Raw genomic sequence first — 26,342 nt, forward strand, 5'->3', positions numbered from 1 at the left:
TTCCCATTCATTGTCTATGTGAAAAGCCGTGAAATGCATTCTGGTAGCGTTGCGGCGAGTTCGAGAGATGGGGGGCTGAGTTGGCTCGACTCACCGACGCTCTCTTTTAAACTGACTGTTGTCGATCTAAAATAACTCAACTAGCGTTTCCCTGTGGACACATAGCATAAAATTCAGACTATGTTGATCAGATGAACCTCAAAACAATTCTGGTGTCACTTACATGACCACAGGCATATACAGATAAATACAAACTATCAATGTCCTGATGTGCAGTGAGCATATGCTCCGTCCTGTTGTATTGATGTTCGAGCTGGCATTTAAAATGTTTTGATATTATCTCATTGTGACAGGTTTTTCTCTCATCGTCTAGTGACTTACCAACTGGAAATAAAGTTTCTGCGAACACGAGCCTAGTTATCTGTCCAGATGGAGGAGAGACAGAAGATCAGATACCGTTTTGTGTCAAGACTGCATTAAAGGTCGTTTGATAAGCAGCCAATGTTTAGTTATTTATTTATTTTCTTAATTGGCTCATCATCAGACAGAGTGTACCGTAGTAGCCAGGAGCTAAAATGCAATACAGGCACACCAGCAACTGCATATAACTAGGCCGTTCAAATAACATGCAAATTATACAGCTTCATCTTCAGTTGCAGTTTTTGCCTGGAAACTTTTAGGATATTTCAACCAAAAGCACATTGTTGTTAAAATCTCTGTTGGGTTTCTCAAGATGTATAAATTACACTATGAAATGAATGGAAAATGAATTCATCACAGTCAAATGTCCCTGTCATATACCTCACCTTTACTCTAAGTGTCTAAATATCTGTTTGATGTATATGGTCGAATGTACCTTCATATGGATTCGATATCTGTCTTTGGAACAAAATCAATATTTTGAATTCACAACACTCACACTCCACACAAATGAAGACATAAAATGACAAATCTTGGTGTAACATATTAAATCACTAATGGTGTTTTTGCTCCTTTTTAATTGACTGCAGTGGCCAGTCAGTGTTTTCTGAGCAGCTGCCATCACTTTCTTTGGACGGGGAGGAGCTGGGGTTGAAGACGGTGTTGCCCATTGCTTAAATCACACCAGATGGCTTGAGGAGCGACGCAAGAAGTAGGTAATCTGGATTTATGACCTTGCACATATGCCGAGCGCGGGGGCGTCTGGTGTGATGAAAATGGCAGCTATTTTAATGAAAGCAGGAACTTTGTGCTAAGATCGCATAGAGCGAGGGGGGCTGTAAAATTACACAGCACATTACACCGAGGTTACTCCTGAAACGGCCCTGTGTTTGGCCTCGCAAATCATAGAGCCACTTTGAATCACACTCAACGAGGATCTTGCTACACCGTTCCACCTGAGCCCTTCAAAGCATTCAAAAAATGCAAGTCATAATAAGAAAAATCATCACCCCTGGTATTTATATAGCAGCTCTGAAATGCTCTTTGTGGCTGGTGTTTCATGCCTTACATCAGCAGTCTTCATAAGGTATTATCAAGGTTCTCTCACCGCTGCTGCTTTTCTCAGGCAGGAATAAACAACTGTCAGGTGCTGTTAAAGGAGAGGGAAAGGGATGATAGAGAGACAAACGAGATGTGTTTTGTCATGGCCACAGAAACAAATGTCATTTGCTGTGAAAAAATATCTACTTAAAAAGTCATTTAATCTTGTAAAAGTGCTTTGTCTTGCAACACACTGCCACTTTTTTTAAACAATTTCCTTGAAAAAAAAAAAACTGTCAAGTAGCACAAATCTCCAAACTTAAGCCTCCTTCGATCATTGTTACTTCCTCGTTTTGGAGGTTACCTCTGCTCGTTGTCAGGTTTGCAACGGATAGATGCAGCTGCTTCAGCAAAAATTGAATTGAGTTACACAAAGGCTGCTTCTTGCCACAGGAGCGAGTTGAACTGAACTGATTTGTTTCTCTCCTTCACCTAAGCGTTGCTCATGCTCCTTTTCACTCTTCAAAGTTGCAATTTGGCATGACAGCCATAACACGTAATCCTCGCAGGGAGATGACGAGGGAGTGTAAGTCATGTCACACTGACTCTGAAATAGAAGCTGAATCATAGCGCTCCCTGATGAGGGTCTCGCATGCCGAATGAGAAGGAAAGAGAACCGACAAGCACGCTGCTCATGATACGTACCTCATTTGCTCCTATGGGAGTCTTTGAGTCCTTTTAATGCACAACGCTAATGTTATTTTGGTGTGAAACTAAGAGCCTCAGAAGTTCGACGGCTCTTATATTCGGAGCCTGGTGGGGAAGACCGTGAGTTCTCATTTTGTCCATTTTGGATTGTGCTTAAACCTTAAGCCTCATGACTAATTGGTTGTAAAACGACTCAGGCACAAACAGAGGCAGTTGTTTTCCTGCCCCCTCATCAGGGAAGGCGACGAGTGCAAACAACATCATCCATTTGATCTGCGATTGTTTGACTCAGAATGTGGGTGCCTCAATTTGAACAAAGCCAAATCCTCATTAGTGATCAGAGCTATCACCCTGAACAAAATCATTTCCCACTTTAACTCATAAAACGGTCTGTTCAATCCGGGCTTCTAGGTAAATGAAAGGAAAGATTTTTCTTTCTTTTTTTTTTCTATATATCCATGTTCGCACATGATGCCTTTTGTTATTGATTCCCTGCAAAATGAATTACCCCCTATGTGAACTGCACATTATCAAATATAGGTAGCAGGTAAACTAATCCTCCCTTGAACTGTTTGTATTCCAAGTGCAGCCACAGCTGACAGGGGAAATGATGAATGAATGAAAAAGGCGTTGATAAGACGCCCACAATGATTTTGTGGTCACACTTTGTGCAATAACTTTCCAATTTCCTTCGAGGGCCATTTTCCTTCCCATTGGTTTCAAATTCACACCTTTCCTGAAGCATATCTAAAACCTGACTGTCATATTTGCATGCTCGCTACAAAACATTACAAATTACCCCTAAAGATTTGATAGAATAAAAATGAAGGTGGTTCATAGTTAGGTCCACTTGAGTCACAAAAGTTTAGAATTGTATTGTCCTTCACGGTCCTGAAGAAGAGGGGCCGCATACTCAAGAGCCATTTAGGATTTACAACACATCGGGAATATTGGAAACATTTCTCTTCTGCAAACGCACTGTGCTGATGCAGTGTAAATTAAGCGAGCTCAGTCCGGTTCAACTGACAAACACCTTCACCCTGAAAAGTGATCCTCGGATGGCAGGTCGTGAATTTCAACCGATAAATACCCTTGGCTCTATCAATTCAACTCAGCCCTCTCCGCCCCGGGATGTAGTTTATGTGAAGCTACTATGGCAACAACAAACTTGGATAGGAAACAGTGTGTTTTCCCGACACAGAAAGGACCCCATTGTCATACCTTGAAAAACTGCAACCATCCACTTTTCATTGTACGGCGCTCAGGGATGTAATAAAGATGTGTCTAATTCACTATGTCAAAACGGTGGCCAAGTGTTTTTAACATTTTGTAATTTTTTTCCAAAACCTGGCTTGTTAAGATTGCTTCAACCACTTAGTCTGTCAGATACGCTGCTCGTTTTTTCCTGATGATGAACGTGAGGGAGTGTGAAACCAGATTTTTCATCATCTTGCACCCCCCCCCCCTCCTCCTTTTTGTTTGCCACTCCAGTATTTTGCATACTATGCCTACTACCCGTGTCCTGGGCTGTCATGGTGGATCCTTCACTCCTCTACCCTCTTTGAAGTGCAATTACCGTTCATGAAGATCCAATGCAAGCTGTGTAACTGACAATCAAACCGGAGCAAAGTCAATTTGATTTAATTGCCTAAAAATGAAATGTAGATCCAGCGTCTCCAAGGCGCTCCTGCTTTAATTGTGGCGTTTCTTCCTCTCAGCTAAAAGCCTCACACTTTAATTGATAGCGGGACTGTCACTTTCACAAGCAGGGGTAGCTGCTGTTCATTCTCAGCGTGGCTTTGCATGCTGACTATGGAGGTAATGACACCTTGAATGACAAGAGCACTGTACGGCATATGCTAGACATTTGCTAGGAAAGGGTGAACAAGCTGGCAAACGCACATGACCCAGTGGCCCTGCTGCTACCAGCTGCAGTTGGTTACCAGACAGCTAAATTAGAGCTTGATGCAACTCAATCTAGCCTCCCTAAAGAGCCTGACTTTGTATTGACAATTTGCTAATCAAATTAGAGGATGGATTACACGCCGAACATCTGGTCTTTGTAATAGCGCTCATTATTAAGCTCCACTGTGTAGCGACGAGCAGACTGTTCAAGCACCTGCACCGCTTGTGTTCACACCCTGGTATGCTACATACGTGTTCGCCGCTTATGATGCACGCCATGAGAGATCCATGCGCTCGCCTGTCACATTGCCTTTTCATTACCCTCTGATTTAATTTACTTTTACACGTGCAGGAAATGAATACAATATTTCTTCCCTCATACTGTGGGAGATGGCGACGCTTCAATCTTGTGGCTGGTGAGACACCTGCCCCTTCCAAGAGCTTATCATCACTGATGTATAAACTTCAGTTGAACTTAATGAAAGACATTTTTTTTCTCCCTTTCTCTCTCCCTCGCTCCGGTGCAGCACTTACTGTGGCTGACGTGCATTATGTTCGATTCAACCTCGGAGTTGCAATTTCCTATTTGAGGTAGAAAATGCATGCTCCCTTCTTCCAAATAACCATTAACCTCTAAGCGTCCATGTGCTTTGACAACATAGGATTTGTACTTATTTTCAGGATCTGCCATCCATGGATTTGCTTTGGTGTTTGGTTTTAAAAAATAAAATAATAAAAAATAAAATAATCAAACAAAAGGGCGATATATATATATATATATATATATATATATATATATATATATATATATATATATATATATATATATATGACATGACACATTCATTTTATAGTTAGTAATGAATTTTAAATACAGTAATGAGATTCCTTGCTAGCATTAACAGTTACATTTATATTGGTAGCACAATGTTGCTAATCATATGTAATTAGTTATGCTGAGCAGCCACCGCAAAGCACTTACATTTACAGTAAATATTAATTCATTTTGGATTGGTGGCATAAAAACAAATCTTCCCAGGGTTGTAATGTTGCATTGCTAATTACCTCCAAACGAAATAAAGATTTTGAGTAATTACATTTTTACCACTCTGTTCTCTTATTTAGCATCAGGAGTGCACACTGGCAGTCATGAGGGGACTTACAGCTGGGATTACCAAAGCAAATCAGAAAGCTTCTTAGCCCCGGGACCTATGACATTACTAGCACTTTGAACATTTGTGTTTTTCTACGTGTGTGTGTGTGTGTGTGTGTGTGAGAGGCTTGTGCTGCACGTTTTGTCGTACACTGCGAACTCAGTAGGACGTCTCTAAATGAGAGCAGTTGTTCTGTGAGATTGTTCTCTTAATTCATCTCCTACTGATAGATGCCATCTAATGCCACAACACAGAAGCCACAAGCTGCTGTGTTTACAGTTTGTTAAATCAAGAGGTCTCCTCTTGGTTTGCTCCGCACACATTTTGGCTCCAGTCTCCAATGTTGCAAATGGCTGTACTGTTCCTATCTCTGTTATATTAATACAATCTTCCTTCTCTATTTGTTTTGACTTTTAAGGCAAGATACATAAATACTCTGAGTCTTTATGCTCTGAGGGAAAAGAGAAACTCAAAGCAATAGACTTTTTCGGAAATGTATTTCTATAGACCATTTATACGACAATAAACATCAGTAGGCTATAATATGTGGAGCATTATTTAGGATATAAGAACTCTGATGCTTGGATACTATGCACAGTGTCAGTGCTGTCAAAATGTATAGATAGTGTATTTGTTGTTTTTCTTGCTTATTTTTGATAGCTTCTCATTGTTGGCACCATAATTCCCATAACAAACGAAGTGTAGAGTTTGTTGTGGTCACCACCTGCCCAAACTAGCTAGATTGAAAAATTACAATGACAGTTGGAATTTGGTTCTATTGAAGGGAACCAAATGTGTCATGTACCCTCAGGTGCTAGTGAAGAAAGCAATAAAGCCAGACTACAAAGCATATGGGAAATCAGATCCTGTCATTTTCTCAAAGATTTCTATACAATCTGACCAGAGGAGTCGTCCTCCTTTCTTAGAAAGAATGCAAGATTAAGGCACTTCAGCATTGGCTTCACTTTTCCCAACAGGAGGTTGCCACCTGGTGCAACAAGCCAAACACCAAATGAGTCATATGGTGTTCCTATCATTGGAATTACACCATGTGTTGATGCATGCCAAAACATATATGACCATTTCAAAAATGAATAGAAGACTAGGTAGTAATGATCATGCACATTAAACAAACACAGCCCAATCAACAAACATATTATGTTTTTGAATCATCACAGTAATGGGGAAGGCAGAGTTACTTTCATAGCAGTTTGGCTTCTAAGAAATCCTGAGTGAAAAAAAAGAGTGGCTGATGTGGCCTGAAGAAGCGACCCTCACTGGGGTTGAATAGCACAGTTGATGATCCCCATCATCATTCTTCTGTTAGGGTATAGGAGTCGGTGAATAGCTCTGCATCGATTTGTCCTTTTGTGAGCACCATAAACAGGTCTGGAAGGCAAACAGCCCCCCCCCCCCCCCCCCTCTCTCTCTCTCTCTCTCTCGGGTGTCTCAAAATCACCCCTTAAATCAATATTTTCCTGTCATTTTGTCAGCATGTAATTAGTTAGCTCCGTGGGACTGCCCTGGTGCAATGAGCTTCCCGAAATCATCATAATCCCCCTGTTTTTTCCCCACAAACCCCCATGACTGCAGAGGGAGTCCAAACCAGAGCACATCTGCATACGCTGCTGAGGTTTTTTTCCTCTGGTCCCAGTGCGGTCCGCTGAGACTTGCGCTCTGACAGCCCAAGGCCTCAAAGCTGAGCCGAGTTCTTATTGACATGGGATTGCAGCTTTGTTGTGACCGCCACCGCGGCAGCCTCGCTGATCAACCGACCCAACAGAGAGGCGCAGATGCCAATGTTTAAGAACACAGCGGGGAGCAGCAGCGAGATAAACTAGTGCCAGAGAGGGATGGAGGAAGCACAGCTAGAGAACATTTTTTTTTTTTTTTAAATTGAATTCAGAAAGAGGTAAACAGCCACTTCAGAGAGATAACTTACGTTCAGACAGGCTTTTATCAAAAATACAACATGAGTGGCTCGTATTGAGAGGTCTTATTGAATCCAGACTTTTTAGGCTACAATGAAAACACATTTGCAGGTTGCAAAACAAAAGACAAAAACACTGTCGCCTGCATTAAAAACAGTACTCCAGTCTACATCGACAGTCTTGTTAAGTCCTCGGATGAAATCGGCTCTGTATCATGACTAGAAAATAAGGCAATGAAGGAGAGTCGGAGTGAGGGATGGTGCTGTGTTATCTATAGTAGTGATTGCATGTCTGTGCTCTTTCTATACCAACTGGTGGTGAGGTCAGTCAAGGAATGTGCAGGCTAAATATAAAGAGCATTCTTGAAATACTATTTTATGAATGCTATTTCAGCCCAAGCATGGGAGTATAGTACTTCCCATCTCTTGTTTGCATAACCATTAGCTGGACGGGAGGTATGTAGCGCAAGGCGAAGGACATGACCCTATGAGTGTGTGACGATAATAGCAGGTTAGTGAGTGAAAAAGCAGCGTGCATCTCAGAAGGTTAATAGTTATAAGATGTTACAGCGGGGTGAGATAATTATGATTTTAAGGCTTACAGTCACGTTAAATAATGTATTCATATTGATTATTGCAGTGCTTGGTCCCAAGGTAATTATAAGCCCTCTTTCTTTTTGAGTTTAATATTATTATTCACCCCAGTAATAATTCACTTACTTGATTAATTGCTTGATTCATTTGATTCCCGCGAAATAATTATGGTCACAGTTGCCTTCTGCCTCTCTGCCAGGGAAAACAGCATTACTATTGACTGGGTTTTATACTGGCAAGTGAGAAATATCACAATAACAGGCCACTTATTGTTTCATATCTCACATTTAATATCCAGCTCTTTTACGTGTGCTTTGCTGAATGTCTGTGCATGTCAGGAAGGCTCTGTTTGAATCCAAAAAATCCACTTTGGTTGATTTAAGTGTTTTTTGTTTTTCGTTGCATGTGAAGGAAAACATTCTCCATAAGACATCATAGTCACTATACTGCGCTGAACACTGATTAAAAGAAGTAGAGCAACAGGTGAGGTGTTCGTTTGAATTCCGACAAGATATTCAAATGACCCACAGTTGGATAACAACAGTAAGACAAAGTGGAACAAAGCCAGCGTTTGTCCCGTTTGTAAGGCCTCCATAATCGACTCAACTTGCTATTAATTACAGCAGCCACAAGGTCTCCGAGCACAAAGAATCAGGAGGACGCTGCTCTTCTAAAATCACTGCTTTGGAAACACTTTTATAATCAATTGCATCTGCTTTTATATTCAAATCAGCAATAACATTTGTCTGCATGTTTAGTCAATTCGGATTGAGTGATTGGATGGATTCTGTGGCTGTACAGAAGACTCTCTGATGTGCTAAAATGATGACAGCGCCTTTCTGCCTGTCAGGAGGAGCAACATTTCCCATTAAGTTGTGCTGGCTCTCTTTCACTTGATTTGATTCAATATGCAAAGGCCCTTTGAGAAATCAGACAGCCTGTAGGGTGTGTGCCATGGTAATGTGGCCCTGAATGAAAAGCATGATTATGAAGAGGGAAATACAGAGCAAACAGCAAATGATGAACTCTATCTATCTATCTATCTATCTATCTATCTATCTATCTATCTATCTATCTATCTATCTATCTATCTATCTATCTATCTATCTATCTATCTATCTATCTATCATCCATCCATCCATCCATCCATCCATCGGTAATAGTTATCCTCCTTTCCTTTACCCTTCACGCTTTCGCTTCCATACAATTTATAGAATGCCTATTACCTGCATTACAGTTTTTTTCAGTCGCTTTGGTGCTTTTCTCAGATCAGAATGAAAATTCTAACTATTAGTTCAACCTCCACAACATTTAGTCATTTGTGCACATCATAGTAGCAATTTCTCCTTCCTCTGAACAAATTGCAAATGCTTTTGGACATGTATCAGTTGCTTTCATACAATTCTCTGCTGTTTTATAACATTATCATTTGCTTATGTCATGTCAGTCAAAATTAACTATACTTATGGAGGCTGAATAGTCATTCCCAATAAAACTAATAGTCTTCATTTCATTGCTTGAGTCATAACATACAAAATTGTTGAACTAGTTATCAAATTGTATACCTTTCTTTATCATTTTTTTTCCTGGAAATGTCTCCTAAATTGAGGAATTGCTCTCAGGTGAACTTCAGCTTTCACTCACGAGGAGGTGTGTGAAGTATTAGTTGTAACCAATGACAAGCCACTTGTTCACAGTCACTCAGGGATGAATCCCATGAACCCTCACTTGGTAAGCATATATGAACCGAGCAGGACATAGTGTGGACCATTTCTACAAAACAGGGGAAGAGGGAGAAGAGGCCAAATACATCGGCAGATTCCTACTGAAATTAGGGCTACAGTTGTGGACCATGTTGTCAATCACGGCCTCACAATGGCTGAGGCTGGTCGGAGGGTGAACCAAATGTTGGAAGAACCACTGTGAATTGAAGCTCTACCAAAAGAGTATTTCTTATGTTTGTTCTAAATAAGTGACTGTAGTGTATTTTTCTTTTACCCAATGTTGTAGAATTGCAAAGAGCATATACAGTAAAAATGTGAAACATACGTATTCAGTGTCTTGTACTCCCTTACTCCCCTAACTAAAGCAATGTGTAACTTTACTGTAGTTTTCAAATGGCTGTACAAGTCGTGTATAGTGTTGTCTTGAGCATTTTCAGGTCGTGTCACTGAGTTCTGACCTTTTTTTGCATTGGAAAAGACAGATAATAAACTGTCATAATGAAAAAATGACAAAGCCATTTGACTATCTTGTTCATAAACGATGGTGTCAAGACTTCTCATTTGATGACACTGGCAGTTTCAGTGACATGAATACTTGCTTTTGAGGAATGGACTATCCATTTTGAGCAAGTGACGTGCTTTTGCAGGTCATCCACTAGGTTTTGCAGTTTGCACTAATTGTTTTGAGAAATGCACTTGCTGTGCAAATGTTAATAGTGATGTGAGAAAAGCACCAAAGCGACTGAGAAAAACTGTAATTGCCCATGACCTATAACAGGCTCTCCTAGATTAGGTGTGTCCACAGGGTGCCACCTTTTAAGGCAGTAGCGCTAATAGATTGTACGTGGGTAGTTGGGATTATGGCTCTTGTTGTTGCTAAGCAACCATCGGAAAGTTATATGATGCATGCCGCTCTTTTACTGAAAGTTTATTTGCTGCAGTTTTTCTGATCTAATAGCTGGTAATTGACGGAGTAATAATTAGAGACAGTCAGGATTAACTCCTTCATGTGTTCAGACAACTGGCTCAAATGTGATATTTAATCACGTTTATATATGCATATTGTTTATTCAAATAAACAATAATAATAAATGGAGAAAAAACAATGTTTCTGGGATTTTCTGGGAGTCTGGGATTTAAAGAGTAAGAAGTTAAAGAGGAGAATGATGTGATTTTTATAACTGTTTCTCACTTCTCAACTAGAAAATGGTGATATAAAAGCAGGATAAGCTAACAGCTGCAGTAAACTCGCTTGTTACTAGTTTCTTTCGGCAGACTAGGTCGTCTAACACAAACTGTGTCTGCACATTTGCATTGATATTGTGGCAATGACATGAAAATATACCAATGAAACTCACAAATCCTATCTGGTCATTTGTAAAACACAACAGTCATCTCAGATTTGACAAAACAAAATGACATTTGGGTGGTGTCATAATAAAAAGGAAATGAAGCCAGCACAATAAAGCGAGGCTCCCAGTGGGCCCTTTAACTGTTAATGTTTTCACACTGCGCCAACTGAAGCGGCGGTGTGCAGCCACAGTGTGACACGCGTTCTCACGCAGTCACACAGCGTTACACGGCAATCAACGGAACGCGGTGGTCAGGTGAGCAGGTCCTTAACCTTCACACCAAGATGAATGGTGTTGTGAGGAAAGGCTAGCAAGTCATAGCACCTGTGACGGGTGGAAAATGGTGCAAAAGAAAAGAAGAAAAAAAAGAAAAAAGCATTCTGTTATGGCAGACATTACTATGGTAGAAAATAATAGCTTGAAGCACTGACATACAGCTAATTACAGGTGTCCACATGCATAGTTCTTAAATCCAAAGTGGTTTAATTTAACTGCCAAGGTGACATTCCTTTGTCTTTGCTGTTAAATAGATAAAGTGGAATAAATGAGTAATGCTGCCATCTGTTAATGTCAATTCAAACAGCCATATAGTGGAGTCCTAAGGTGCTAATCAGTAGACGTCCTGCCTACCTGTGGCATTACGTGTGGGGAAATCAGATGCAATATATTATAGAATTAGCATGTGGTTAATGCCTCTTAGCTGTTGATTGCCACCGTGTCTTTTGTCACCTCTATTCCCTTGTATAATTTAACGGTGTTCCTCTAAGTATTCACCTGTATCAAAAACAACAAGTAGACATCTCTGACATCCCTCCATTCATCCATGATGCAACCACTTGACTTGCAGCCTCTGTTACACAAGAAAGACTTGGGAAACATGGCAGAATAAAATAAATTGAAATTTTAAACATGCCAACAAGTTGACAGAGTTATTTTTCACATTCTATTAGACACTGATATGGATGTCACTCTTTTCTATAATTATGTTTATTTGCCATATTTTGACACTCAAAAACTACTGCCTGCCATGGTAATTTATTGTAATGCCGTACACTGGCCAAAATGTCCTCTTTTTCCATTAATAAACTCTACTATGGAACTAAAGGCAATTCACAACATGCAAAATTAAATTAAAGTAAACTGGGACCGCTGCAAGCTTATTTTCTCCCCAACTGAAATGGTATTCAGCATCTGGTCCCCCAGGCTACTCTGAGACATCACTTCATAAAATACTTATATGTGTGAAATTTGGATTACTAAACTCACTTTAATCACTCATTTAATTCCTAAGACCGTCATAGTATGCTTGCTAATGTCTTGTAAATCTACAAGAGCTGAAGTGCCATGGCTTAAGTCTATGCTGACATGTTGTCTGGTCTTTGTAAGCCTGTAAGCCCTTTTTTTATAGAGGCACTTTTTGCTTACCCAATGCCATGTAGTAGTTAATCATGTCAGGCACTATTAAAGAATTACAAAATATTTTAGGCAAATTCTGAAATATAAATAGCCAGCCTGAATGTGTGGTTATGGTTACTTTGAATAGTGTCTCACACAGACACATGGCTCCTGAAACTAAATTTTTCTCTTGGGTCTAAAATTTTTTGGATGGCTTTCTGATGCTAAACATTGTGACAGAAGTGTATCTCAGTGCATCCATTTTGAATGGCAACATGCACTACCAAATTATGAAAGTGAAATGTCACATAATAACAAATTATAATAACAGTCAAGTCAACCTCTTGGTTTAGGCAACAGAACTACTTGGTTAGGATTGAACAAAAGTACGATAAAATGGCTCATCTGAACACCAGAACGTTACGCTGCACCTCTGTACTTACTGACACCTACAAGCCATCTCATTTGGTATTCAACTCATCATTTCAGGCTCCGCATTTCTTCCTGAAAATATTGACATTGATTTGGGGACAATGACATGGCTGGATAGCTAGCTAGAAATATCTCCAGTTGTCAAATGATATCTAAGGTGCATCCCTTACACAAGTAGTTAACGTTTCTTTTGCATAAGAACCGTATGGATGGAAATCAATATTCCAAATAGCGTTATAGCTTGTGGAAAACATAATGAAAACATAAATTCATGGTCTTCATTTTAGTTTTTTTTTAATGGCAAGTGTCCATGTTATAAGCGGGATAATGCCCTTCAAGGTGTCCATAATCAGAAATTAATGCTGCACTTCAGATGGTTTTGTTACATTGTACATTAATTCCTGATAATGGAAATTAGGGGCATTGTCCCATACATAATGGCCATTTAATCGGCTGATAACATGCAAAGTGGGTGCTCAAGAACCAAGTCATTTCCCTAAAACAAACGAGACAGAAATTTCAATAATGCAAAAAATGTCATCACGGTTGTGATGCCTTTAATTACCTTCAATTCCAACATAAACTACACTCAACAAAAATGGCACTCATTAGAAAATGGGATATGTAGTGTTATGAGTATTTAGGCCCTAATGAGCAGTGGTATTCAGTTACTCCCCTCAACAAGCATACAACACTACAATACTGTTACATTTAGAGCCTTGCCTTTGTTTGCTAATCCATGAAATCAATGTGCCCTCTTAAATAATTAAGAGCACTGCTACTTGCAGGGGAAATGTGTCTGGATTTGTTTGCGTGAATGGCCACATCACATGCAACATAATACTCCAAAGTACCCGGACTCCGTGCGGATCAGCATTCATTGGACAAGCACAAATGCTTGTACATGTTCACAGGCAAACGCACCCAACGTTCACATTATCACGTGTGACACATTAACATACCAGTCTAGATTTTAATATTTATAGAAGAACTGAAGTCATACAAGCTGCAAAGAGATACTACATACATACATACATACAGGCTGTTATATCACACACACACACACACATACACATGCTGTGGGTAGGGTTATGTTTGCCGATTCTTAGATTATAGTCCAAAATCAACACAGATCTCTCCGAGGCTCTGCAGACAAACAATGTGCACATTTAAGACTCATTTAAGACTTCTGTTTGACATCGAAGCCATTCACTTTTATGGGCAAATAAACCTTAGTTTTCCTTGGGTTGCAGGGAACCTTCACATAGATCCATAAAAGCATCAACAGCTGGCTTTCCTGTGTTCTGTAATATGCACCCCATCCGTGAAAGTCCGTGACTATTTCCCTCTGCAGTACAATAACAATAGTACAATCCAAAAATAAAGCATTGACATTGACATCATGCAACTTGGAAGTAGCCAAAACTGCATTTACTTTCTCATTGGCAAAGTCATTTTCTGGAAGTCTCCTAGGATCAATAATATGCTGTAATTACAAGGCCCCTAGTTTAAAGCCCATTCATTTGCATCATCAATGCATGTACAGTAGACTATATTGCCTGAAATAGGAATGGGAAATCTAATAATAGTGTTTGCTCTCCAAGGAGCACACTTTCCTGGACAACAAGCCTTGCCTGGAGCTTATTGATTTCATACGAATACATGTTTGATTTTTATGTGTCAAATATTATAAATCAGTGCAGTGCAGTATATGCAGCTTAGACTTTGAATCGCACTATGCTCAAGTGGTAACGAGACTTGTCTTGGACATAAGTTTTCTCCCTCACTGGCAAGTGAAGCATTCAAATGAAAACTCTAGCAGCAACGTGTCCCATTAAATATGTTGAAACTGTCTAGGCAAGCAAAACATTGCTTGTTGCACAGGGATACTATCAGCCCTCACCAATGGGCCTCTCTTTCTCTCTCCGTCTCACTCCTTTCTCCCTTCAATTTGGGTAAAAATCAAGGCTAGATTTTTGACCTGGACATTAGTCAACGTGGTGACAGATGGCAAACTCTGGATTTATTTTCATGGTTGAGCTGGTGCTGCTGCTTTGTGACTGAGGTTTCAAAGGATTGACATTAATCTTCCCCATGTCTCGGTGTGGGCCAAGGAACCAGTTCAAGGTGGAACCAATCTAAGACAAAAGTCCCAGAAATTGATGAACCAGCAGAGGGCACATTAACATTTTCAAAGGGACGACTCAGACTAGAGGGACAACCGCTGTTTATAATAAATGCTCTATATCCATTTTGTTGGGAAAAAAATACAAATGTCATAAACCATTCAACTCCACCTTAAGAGTGAAACAAACTTCTCTTGAAAAAAGTTGTTTTCAGTTTTGTGCTATAAATCATTGAGAATGTGGCATTTGTTTTGTCCTAATGGTGTATGGCTCAGATGCACTTTACAATCACAGAGAGTTGATAATATAATCCCACAAGGAGCCCCCATGCCTGTAGTTTGTTAATCCGTCACATTTTTGGGGGGAGGACTGATGACCCTCATATAACTTATCACATGCAAATCAAATGCCTGATCATTTCATCCATCTATTATTTGTAGACCTTTTCTTCCTGTTTTCTGGATGCAAGATTCAGATCATGCTCCTATCATGAAGACAAAAGAAGAAGAATTTGTTAAGGAATATCCTGAATCGCGTTTTGATGACAGTTTTAGTTCATAATATCGAACGATGGCAATAATGCTGACTTGCCTTCATGAAATTAATGTCCATGGAAACAAGGTTAATGTGGAATACATTTACGCAAAACAAGTGTTTGATCAATATTTACAAGGCAATAATAATGTCATAAACTCAAATGAATAAAAAGGCACCACATACAGTGATTTGTTAAATGTCTGGACGTGGAACAGCAACACTGTGATGGCTTTAACAAGTTCTAATTGATTGGTTTGTGAAATTGCCAACCTCTAAATGAAGAAAGGCAGATAAAAGTCTTTGATGTCCTCTTTTTTTCTTTTTTTTTAACGCTGGATTTTTACTTGAAGTTGGAGGTAGGGGGAGAAGTCACGGACATCAATCAGCAGTCAGGAATCTGCTCTGAAATGCCTGATCTAATCCTTCATGTGATGCTAATGACACATATTACAAAATATGATTAAATTGCCTCCCACAGTAACACCACACATTTCTTTTCCAGTAAGCATGTTCTTACGATGTAGGTAAGATACAATGTTACCTTGACAACCACCGATCTTAAATCTAAACTTGAAAGATTCCCATAACGCTGACAATATATCCAAACTTAGCGAGTGTTTCATAACTCGTGTGTCTGTATCATCACTGTTCCCAGTCACAAAAATATGCCTCGTTCAAAATAAGCAGGGCATGGTGTTCCCTGCCACTTTCACTTAGACTCGTCTCTTGCTCCCCGCAATGATTCCAGACACCTGAGTGAGACATCCACGATTCAAGTATCCTTTAGCGAAACCTTGGGGCCTGCACTGATGTAGCCTTTGCTGACAATGATGGATGCAGCCGTCAAAGGGACTGACATGGTAGGCTAAATTACATTACATTCAAACACATTTTTTTTAGTCCTTTTCAAGGCTAATGCTGCAATGGGATGAGGCACGTGTCGTGGGAATAGTCACATCTCTGAGACAGAAGGTGACAGTGCCAGCAGCATACAATATTTTATTTGCCACTGGAAATTGCTATATTTAATAATTGACTCTTAATACTGTTGGTCCAGCTCATGATGGAGTTGAGGCCTGAAGCTGCTCATAGCTGATATTTTGTGTTCAATAAAACTTTCAGCTTTGTCAGTCCTCAAAGGTCACTATCGTCAGAAGAAAAAAAAAACATAATGTAAGACCTCTCGATTGGAACCATCCATTATGCATAATGAATTCCGTTATTTTAGCTCCCCAAGGTGAAGTAAAATGGGTTTCACTACATCTTTTAGTAACTTTATCCTCTACGCTTCCATAATGCCAGTGGGCAACATCGAAGGATGGATTACTGACCCGGTCAAAGGGGCCAGAAGTACAGGGACATCCAAACTTAGGGCCTTGACCTTGGCTGACTTGGAGGCTAGCTCCTCTGGTATTCACAAATCCCCGGACGCAGGGGCAGATATTGGAAAGCTGTAAATCTAGCCCTTTAATCTGAACACATCAATGTCAGTACAATTTAAAGAGGTCAGAAATTATATATTATACATAGGATTATATGCAAAAGGATACAGACAACACGGTTAGCTGTTCTGTAAAACATTAAAAATAAAACATTAAATTAAAAATGTGCTTTGTCAAATAATTCATGGAATTTCATTGGACAATTTCCATAGTAAGTTACAAATTTGTGACCCGTTTAAAGCCACTGACCCCGAGATACTTGAACTCCTGCTTGGGCCAGTGTCTCACTCCCAACCTGAGGTTACAAACACGGAATGCCAACATTTATTCTGGTGTCTGGCTTGTGTATAGCTGAGCACCCAACAAAATGCAGTATTGAGTGTGAAGTTTTTTGGATGAGTGGTTCTCAAGAAAGCTTCAAGCCGCAATACCGGAGGCCAAGCAGTCAGTCGATCGGGCACCATAAACACTGACCACAATGTCGAGTCTGCATCAGTCTGCTAAGGCATATTCTGTCCCAATTTTAGTGTATTAATTGTCATTGTGTATTCTGTTATTTCATAGCTTGCTCTAGTTTGAAACCGCATCACAAGTGACTGCTGTCAGTATGATTCTGTCTCCCAGTGCTAGTTCTCTACAGAGCCAAAGGACGCTCATGTTCAGCAGCAGCTAAATCTGATATGTCTGGAACGGTGGAAGGAGTGTAAATGCAATGTGAGGGTGAGTAAGAGGGCAGTGGGGGAAGCGAGAATTCACTGTGTTGTTATGTCATTATCATCCCTATATCTGTATTATTATGCAAGTGCAAGCGGCAATGTTTTGGTGGCCTTTAACACTCTCAGCATATCTGATTTGGCCAGTTACTGCAGCAGGAGAATGGAAATCTGGAAAGTGTTCAGTAACGCCCCTTCTCTCCCAGCAGCATCACTCACTGCAAGGTAATATTTCAGAACCTATTATCAATGCCACATTTCAAATCTATCCAATCAGACGTGCCTGTATTTCACGGGCATTATTCATGCACGCTCATTGGTCGAGGGCCGTTCCGTGATACGGTTTAGTATCACAGACCGCTGGGCAGAAATCACAGTCGGTATTGCTCATATGCAGGCGAGTCCACAGGCCATTTAACAGGCTACAAAGTTACGCATGGTCACTACATTTCATTAAACAAGACAAGGTCAGCAGCCTGGGCAGAGGGATCTGTTTTACTGGCATTCGAGGAACGCTGCGCCACTAAATGGCAGTTGACCTTGTTGTTGTATCGTGACAGACACTGGCTCCCATATCCCACCCCATAGCTCCACTAAGGGAGGGGCTGACATGCTGCTTAACCATGATAGGGGATGGGTTCCCCCAGCGCATGCATAATGTCACGCTTTTGATGCTTGATTACAATAATTCCTCCACCCTGGCTCTGTTTTGGTCGGAGTCTACAATTGCCCAGAGGAGTCCTCCCCCCTTCCCCATCTAAGACATCCACATGGCCGTGTCAACAGTCTGCGCCTGGGCGTCTATAGGCAATTATGGGAGGTCATATGTTAGGTAATTTGCTAATCTTGTCAGGGTTGTGCTGAGGACTGTGTTAAGTCTGTAGAGGGAGTATTATGGAGGTGCAGATTAGCATCAGCTGAGTTGACAGAGCAAAGGGACTCGAATGATAGAAAAAAAAACACTTTAACTCTTTTCTCTCTCTGCCGAATATTTTGTGTTTTCTGTCCTGTTTGTTTATCTACAGGATCTATCACAAAAAAATACAGTATTTTACAGGTTTCAGTGAAATGTGATGGCAAGTTTGGCTTTTGGAGATACATTTATCTCAGAATATTCTGAATACTCTCTCGTCTCCATTTGTTTTTTTCTGCAGTGGCCCTAATACGCGGTGTACTAAACAGTCTACTGGAAATCTCAAACCTTTAAGCCCTGATTATGCTTCCGCGTAGTGATCACGCAACGGCAACGCAACGGCCACGCAGTTGCTTGGAGACTGTGATGGTTCTGCGTTGGGTTTACGTGTCGAAATGCAATTCAATGCCACACCGGGAAAGGGCGCTATGTTTTTTGTAAAGACTGACCGACCGACCGAGACTCTTGGCGTATATCGTCGTAGCCTCGTTATAGCGTATTTGTTTACTTTCCGGCTTTAAACGTCCACATTTTTTCAGAACTTGGTGTTTTATTTCTTTGTGCAAAAGCAACAAGGTGCAAACAATAAAACGAGGTGAAAACAATAAAAGTAGCCTTTTAAAAGTTTAAATGGCGGTGTTTATGAGTGGAAACCGGATAGCGGTCTCCAGCGGATGTAGTTAGCGGACCAATCACAGCCAAAGCCGCTGCGTTGGTGTTGCGTTGGTGTTGCATCGCCTCGACGCGCGTCTAGGATTTTTGGGAGGTACAGGCCCTTGCGTTGGACGTAAGGGGGGTCCGCAAGGACGTAAGGGGTCCGCAAGCCCCCTTGCGTTGTGTCGACGCGGAAGCATAACTCAGCCTTTATAGAGTAAATGAGCCAATTGTTGCTATGTTAGTCCCCATAGTAGCCATTTTATCATAGTGAGACCATTTCTTTGAAACATCACTGTATACCATGGCCTAATGTGAAGTGTCAGATAATCACAGTCTCATAAAACAGCCACATACCAGAGGCCTAGGGCATGTATGGCTTACTTAGCTATATTGAAAATAAGGACTTTTCTGAGCTGTTTCCAGAGCAGAAGTGCTCACCATCCATCGATTCTTGCAGAAATCTCCTAATGTCAAACGTTTTTTAAACCATTAAAAGTCCTAACATTTCTCAGAATGATGAAATAATGGACCGTTTTAACATTTACAGTTCAAAGTTGGGCAACCGTGTAATCTTCATCTGCTGATTAACACTAATATGTTCAAAGGACTGTAAGTCAAGTGGAGATTGTTTTATTCATTAGCATGATTGTCTATCCCCAATTAATAATCTGATGCAGCTCTCAGATTCAAATCTTTGAAACACTTTTTTAAACGTAACAACTGGAGTTGGTCTCATGCTCACTGACCACTTTCCATTTGTCTTTGTTTTAAATTCTCATAACCACAGCTTTCTGTTGTCCTCTTATCTTCTTTTCACTTCTCATCTCTGCCAGTAGCAGAAGTCTCATGGTTCACAGTCTCCCCAGACCTCTCTTCTCATTTAAAAGCAGAGCAATTGAACAGTCATTACTGCTGGGTCATGTGAGAGGATTAATAACCTTATTACTCATATTGGACATGCATAAAATAGAGAGCTGACCTTCTTTTAACCTGTCTTCAGCAATAGATTGAGGGTGTCCATTAATTGAATATAACAGAGCTTCAATGTACTGTAGGCTCTTTTGCCTAGGTTTATTTTTGCCTTGTTACTAGATCCCCAGTTAGGAAAAGAAATTGTCTTGCTTTTTGTGTTGGCACCGATTCATTTATGTTCCCTAAGTCCAAGCAGCAATATGGGGCTTATGATGATGAAAGGCACTGGATCCCCTCAGTCTATAGTGACTGTCTACTATTACACAACTTCCATCCAAAGTGAAGAATCTCTTTTAATTAGACATGTGAATCTCACTCCGACAAAATAATTGCTGAACCAGGCATCTCAGTAGGCTAAGGATTGCTTTCCAGAATCCCCTGTTCTGAAAAGTGAAGCCAGCACTGAATCATCTCTGCTGGCCAACAGGGGACGACGCCTCTGGTTGCAAAAATTCCAAGATGGTGACGGCCAAAATGCAGAACTCAAGGCTTCGAAACGGTTGTCCACAAACCAATGGGTGATGTCAGGACAACTAGGTACACTTCTTATATACTGTCGATGGTATGAATATGAAGAGACTATAGGCCAGGCGTGTCCAATCTTATCCAAGAAGGACCGGTGCTGGTGCAGGTCTTTGTTTTAGCCCAGCACTCAGACACCTGATTCAACTAATTAACTCACCATGGTCTTCAATCAAGACCTTGATGAGTTTGTTCAGGTGAGGTAGTGATGGGCTAAAACAAAAACCTGCACTCACACCGGCCCTTCTTGTATAAGATAGGACACGCCTCTTCTAGGTGAATGGGGTAAAACGTTTAAAATGTAGATACCATCATGAAAGTTCCATGGTGGATTACTTATATTTTTGTATTACATGTGTTCTGAAATGGTATGTTTCAAAATGCATTGTCATATGAAATAATGGTGCTATTGGAATGCATTTCCAGAATAGAAATATAATAGTATAGATAAAGCTAGCTGTTTCATTTTGTTGACCTAAAGGTTTTTACAGAGGCAATTTCTCATTTCACTCCATAAATAAGAAAATACTGTCAACAATCATGCATTTCTGCCACTGTTTTAAGAATACAGTGGTCTTCAAATCAGGCTATGCATGCTTTATGAACATACCAAAGATTCAGAATATTGATAGGAATTAGACTGGAAAGTTTGGTGTATGCAAGTGCTACTGAAGTGGAGATTTCCGGCTCAGAGTCTGCAAAAAAAAAAAAAAATGAATAGATCACCATGAAACTTCCCCAGTGGATTCATTAAATTAAAAGAATGATTTATTTTGGACTAGTTTTCCAGAATTTTTGAAAATAATGCATTATCTAGCGTTAACCTTTGCTGGAGTTAGGAGAAATCCTAGTATAATCCTAGAAAATAACACTAAAATATGTATTTTTGGATGTTTCAACTAGTTTGAAAGAAACATTTGTGGAAGAAAAATAGTCCAAAATCTCAACATTGATCAGGGTATGAAAAACAATGTTTTTCAGCTGGGCTGTCACATCTGATAAGTTTACACAAAATAGTGAAACATTAGATAATATTATGTTCTCTATGGATATTGAAAATATTGACAGGGTATGTGATTACAATGTTTAAGGAAGATAGTTTTCATTCCCATACTGGCTTGTATCCATGAATACAATAAAATCTTGATTTTATTTGAATCTTTGCAATATCCAATATTTTTCTCTAAAATGCTTTGGTCACTTCCTTCTACTCCTTCCCCCTCATTCAACAGAGGTTATATTTCATCCACAACAGAGCCATTGCTTAGCATCTCCATCTCTGCTGTCCACTTCCCCACAGCTCTCTCGACTCTGTGTCATCCTCCTTTGTCATTCTAATCTTTCCTCTGGCATTACTACTTTGTTTTGACCTCCAGCCTCGTGAGCGTGTGTGTGTGTGTGTGTGTGTGTGTGTGTGTGCGTGTGTGAGGGCATGCATGTTTGGTTTGTGGAATTTGCTTTCATGGTCGTTGGGTAAAGCTATTGGATGAGGCAGGAGAGGCAAAGGAAGCAGAATTTGTATTCCTTTTCAGCTGTTTCCCTCCCTTATCTCTATGAAGGAAGTGGATCGGAACACACAGGGAGAACGTGGCTTGTTGTAGCAACGTGTAGACATTTTTCATTCCCAAATGATCACAGTCAGTAATTTGTCTCATAAATCATTTAATTAAAACAAATGTTAGTGAGCATTATATCAGGGCATTTGCACTCTCGGACAGAGATTTAGACTCTCGACTACATGGTTATGATGGTGAGTCCTACTGTTACTTAATGCATATATGATTCATCCAACTCAGAAAGAATTGCAAGAGGAAGATAAGATAAGTCAAAGAAGTTCACAGCAATGCAAGAGAGCTTGCTAAAAGTGAAAGTGTTGCATAATGAAATGACAAAAAAACAAAAAAAACACCCAGTTGCACAATGTCAGTCTAAGGAATGAAATGAATGCAACTGTCATTATTCTGGTTTCTTTTTTCTTTTTCTTTTTAAGCAATCTGTTCCAATTTTTATCATGACCATACTTAATCCAGTACTACTACCAGTGACTTTAATTCCACTCATGGAAATACAGAAAACTTCTGGTTATAAAAGGAGAGCTGGGTATATTTAGCCTGAGAATGAATAGCTAAGTTTAAAGACACACTGTTAGCTGCACCACCCACAGAAACTCAACATGCATGAAAGAAAACAGGAAGAGACATACAAAACAGTACCACCCACACTGTTTTAATTGACAAGTGATTCTATGCAAAGTGTCATGCAAAAACAACCACAACAAATAAAACACAGCAAGAAAGTTGTAGCCACCGCAAATTCTTCAAGATGACTTTATTATGGGTTACAGTATGTGATGTAACAAGTTGTCAACCAAATCACACTCGCCCGCAATCTCCCGGTGTGGCCACCAGCAACAGCAGATAATTGCCATCAATATTTCACATGGACTGTGACAGTAGTGCATGACCTGATGCAGCTCAGGAAAAATCAAAATTTCTCGGCTCTGACAGATCATAACTCAGCTGCGACAATCCATCACGGTAAAAGTCAAGACCCCAGAAGGAAAGTTCCTGACGGGGATTTGACTTATCGCTGTTTGTACGGCCGCTTGTTGGGTTTGAGCTATTAGGAAGAGGACACTTTTTTTATTCAGGTCAAAAGTATTCTGTATTTTGGTGACATCTTTGCTGGAAAATTGCTCAATTGGCATTCTGTAGGATCAGCGTCAGTGAAATGACCCAGACCGGGTCGGAATGATAAATGCTGTGATGTGCTTTGAGTTTTTACAACCCAGTTCTTTATCCCAAAGAAAGTTGTGTTACAGAGTTCTCACAAGGACAAATGATGTTTTTTGACCCAACTGGTAACGCATCAATATTTATAACAACATTGCGACATGGCTGAAATCAATATCAAAATGTATAACTGAAGTATGTGGACAACAAGAGCAACTATGTAGTTGTAGTAGTAAAATAAATCCTCTACTTTTCCATTTGTACAGGATAATATTAAGTTACTAAACTCCTAAACTACACAACTAAATCTTACTAGAAACAACCAGGTATTCAATGGTAATATAAGAGGAAACTCCACAATAATATCCATCCATCCATCCATCCATTGTCTACCGCTTATCCCGTATTCCGGTCGCGGGGGGGCTGGAGCCGATCCCAGCTATATCAAGCGTCAATCTCCACCACCCACAAGACTCCCTTGTATTTCCCATCACATTAACAAAGGAGGGCTACTTCCAGAGACTGCGGCCACAAAATTGAAAGTACATGATTATAAAAAATATCATCGTATGCTTTATAATTATGATCTCACGTCATTGTCACCTGTCCAAAAGTATCTTAATAAGGTGTCCAAATACTTTTGGCCATAAAATGTGCACAGCATGATATATAAGAATCAAGTCAAGTTCACTGTGGGTGATGGTTTGTGTTGCATAAATAGTTTGGATTGGGATTAAGTTAAAAAAGACAACGCAATAATTTGATCATATCACTGTAGTGATAGACTCACACTAAAGTGAGCAGCTGTTTAATGAAGCTTTGCATTAGTTTATGCAGGACATGGAAGTCATACGCCCCAGCTGTAAGCAGCTGAAAGCCAGCTGACCGAATCATCGCTTCTAATCTTGTTTAGTTTGGCTAATTTGGGGAGAATCTTAAGAGCGGAGCCATCAGTGCCAAGCATAACTATATCTCCATCTGTTCCAACAAATGCTTAGATCCATGACACGGGTGTTCCTGACTAGAATTGTGCTTAGCAAACTGCTGATTGGTCTGGAGATAAGTTCAGGACTCTCTGGCCATGACACTATGTGCCTTTTCATGAATAAATCATACAATGCATCTAATAATATCACAGCTGCAGCTATGTATATGTGTCAAATATGCTATTAATATACCATGTATTGAACCACTGATCTCCTTCACAGTTTACGATGCACTCACATCGGGGGTGATGTGTGCCTAGAGGTTATACATGTAGAGCAAACATGTCTTCTTTTATCCTGGCCAAATTATAACATGTCATTCTTTCTCCCTTTTGTAAGCCTATGGGAAATATATGGAAGTGGCAGACTGACTGACTGACTGTCACTCATCACATACTGAACTCCAGCAGTCAAGAGGCTCCTGAGTAGAATGAATCAACAAATAGAACGATTCTTCATGCAGATGAATATGTTTTTGTCCCACTTTATGGCTTTTTTCCCCTCTTTCCTCCCAAGACTCCATGTGCTTTCTAGTTCCTCAATCATCCACCATTATTGATAGTTTCCTGTTGACAGGTTTCATTTTTAAAGCTGCACTCGGGAGATTCACATGTTGGTATGGCTTCAGAAGCGGCTCTAGTCGTAAATGTTATCATTGCTAGACCGGATACCACTTTAATTTATGGCGTAATTTACAGGAACGTTCTTTTTTTGTCTTTATTTTGTAATCTGAGTCAGCTATAGCTATCATTCCTGTATGTACTGATTATACTTACTAGTATTCAAAAGCATGAAACAATTTCCTTCATTGTAACATTTGGACGGGTTGATATTTACAATTGCAGGGGCACAACTTAAACTGATGCTGAGTTCAAAGAGAACGTGTGAAAAGCAGTCCGAAGAACATGAATCAATCTATTACTATGATGCGCTTGTCCGAATGGCAACTGGAATTGCCTATTAGAATCAGAGGTTTGCACACAGGTAAAAATCAATGGCACTGAAACTCACTGTGGGTGTTCACTGATGTGTGTGCCACTATGGGGTAAAGCACAATCAGACTCTAGCTCCCATAACAAGAGATAAAAAAAAAAAGAAGGTTGCACAATGTGGAGTCCGAGCAAGGTCCTCGTTCATTGCAAGGTGGCCATGGAGCTCAGCCCGGGAGGTTTTTTTCACACAATAGACCCTGCAATTTGATACCATCTTTCATTAGACCTCCCATGCCGGGTAAATGGCCACATCTTTCAAACTCCACATGCCCAGTTTGTAATGCAAAAAATGTGTTTGTTCTGTAGCCCAAGCCGAGATCACCAGTACTACTGGACCTGATTCCCTGAAGTCATGCAAGTTCACCAGAAACCCCCTCCAGCTTAGACTCCAGCAGGGCCTCCGGCAAAGACCAGCCCACGGCAGTCTGAGCTGGGGCGAGAGATGGAGAGCTGCCCCCCCGGCTAGGAACAGAGTTTGACCTTGCGACCTGGCTGGTCCCGGCTAGGAGCCAATATGGACGCCACTCTATTGGAGGTCCAGGCAGTATCACTGGACCTGCTGGGAGACATTGGTTGAAGCAAGGACTGTGTGGAGAAGATTGACAGATCCTGCTGCTGCAGTACAATTACGTTTTCTAAAGGGACTATGGCGTTCGGAAACACTACTGCTTTTGCTTCCACATCAACATGAAATGACAGTTCCTCATACTAGCTAAAGAGCTATTATACTAAATGTAATTATTTGCACTTGTGCTGTCACACGGCTTATTGTTCAACAATGTTTTCTTGTAGGAATAATACCACTTTGCTGTCCCAATAAGTTTAGTCTAGTTATCACTAAAAAAAAATTTATTTCGTCAATGCATTGTATATGAGTAGTTAATACTGAATACGAATACATATTCTACTTGAAGCTAATTAAAGGTTAAATGCATAGGAGATAGTTCATGCACTGTGAAATTGGCTGGGTATGTGAAATCAGACAGTGTGATATAAAAAATGACTGCAGATGAGGGCAAAAAAAAAAAAAAAAAAAAGATTTCCTTCCTCATCCTATGCAAAAGCAAAAGCTTTGTTTGATTTGAAATGCCCATT

Source organism: Eutrigla gurnardus, assembly GCF_963514095.1.
Source record: "Eutrigla gurnardus genome assembly, chromosome: 18".
Lineage (NCBI taxonomy): Eukaryota > Metazoa > Chordata > Actinopteri > Perciformes > Triglidae > Eutrigla > Eutrigla gurnardus.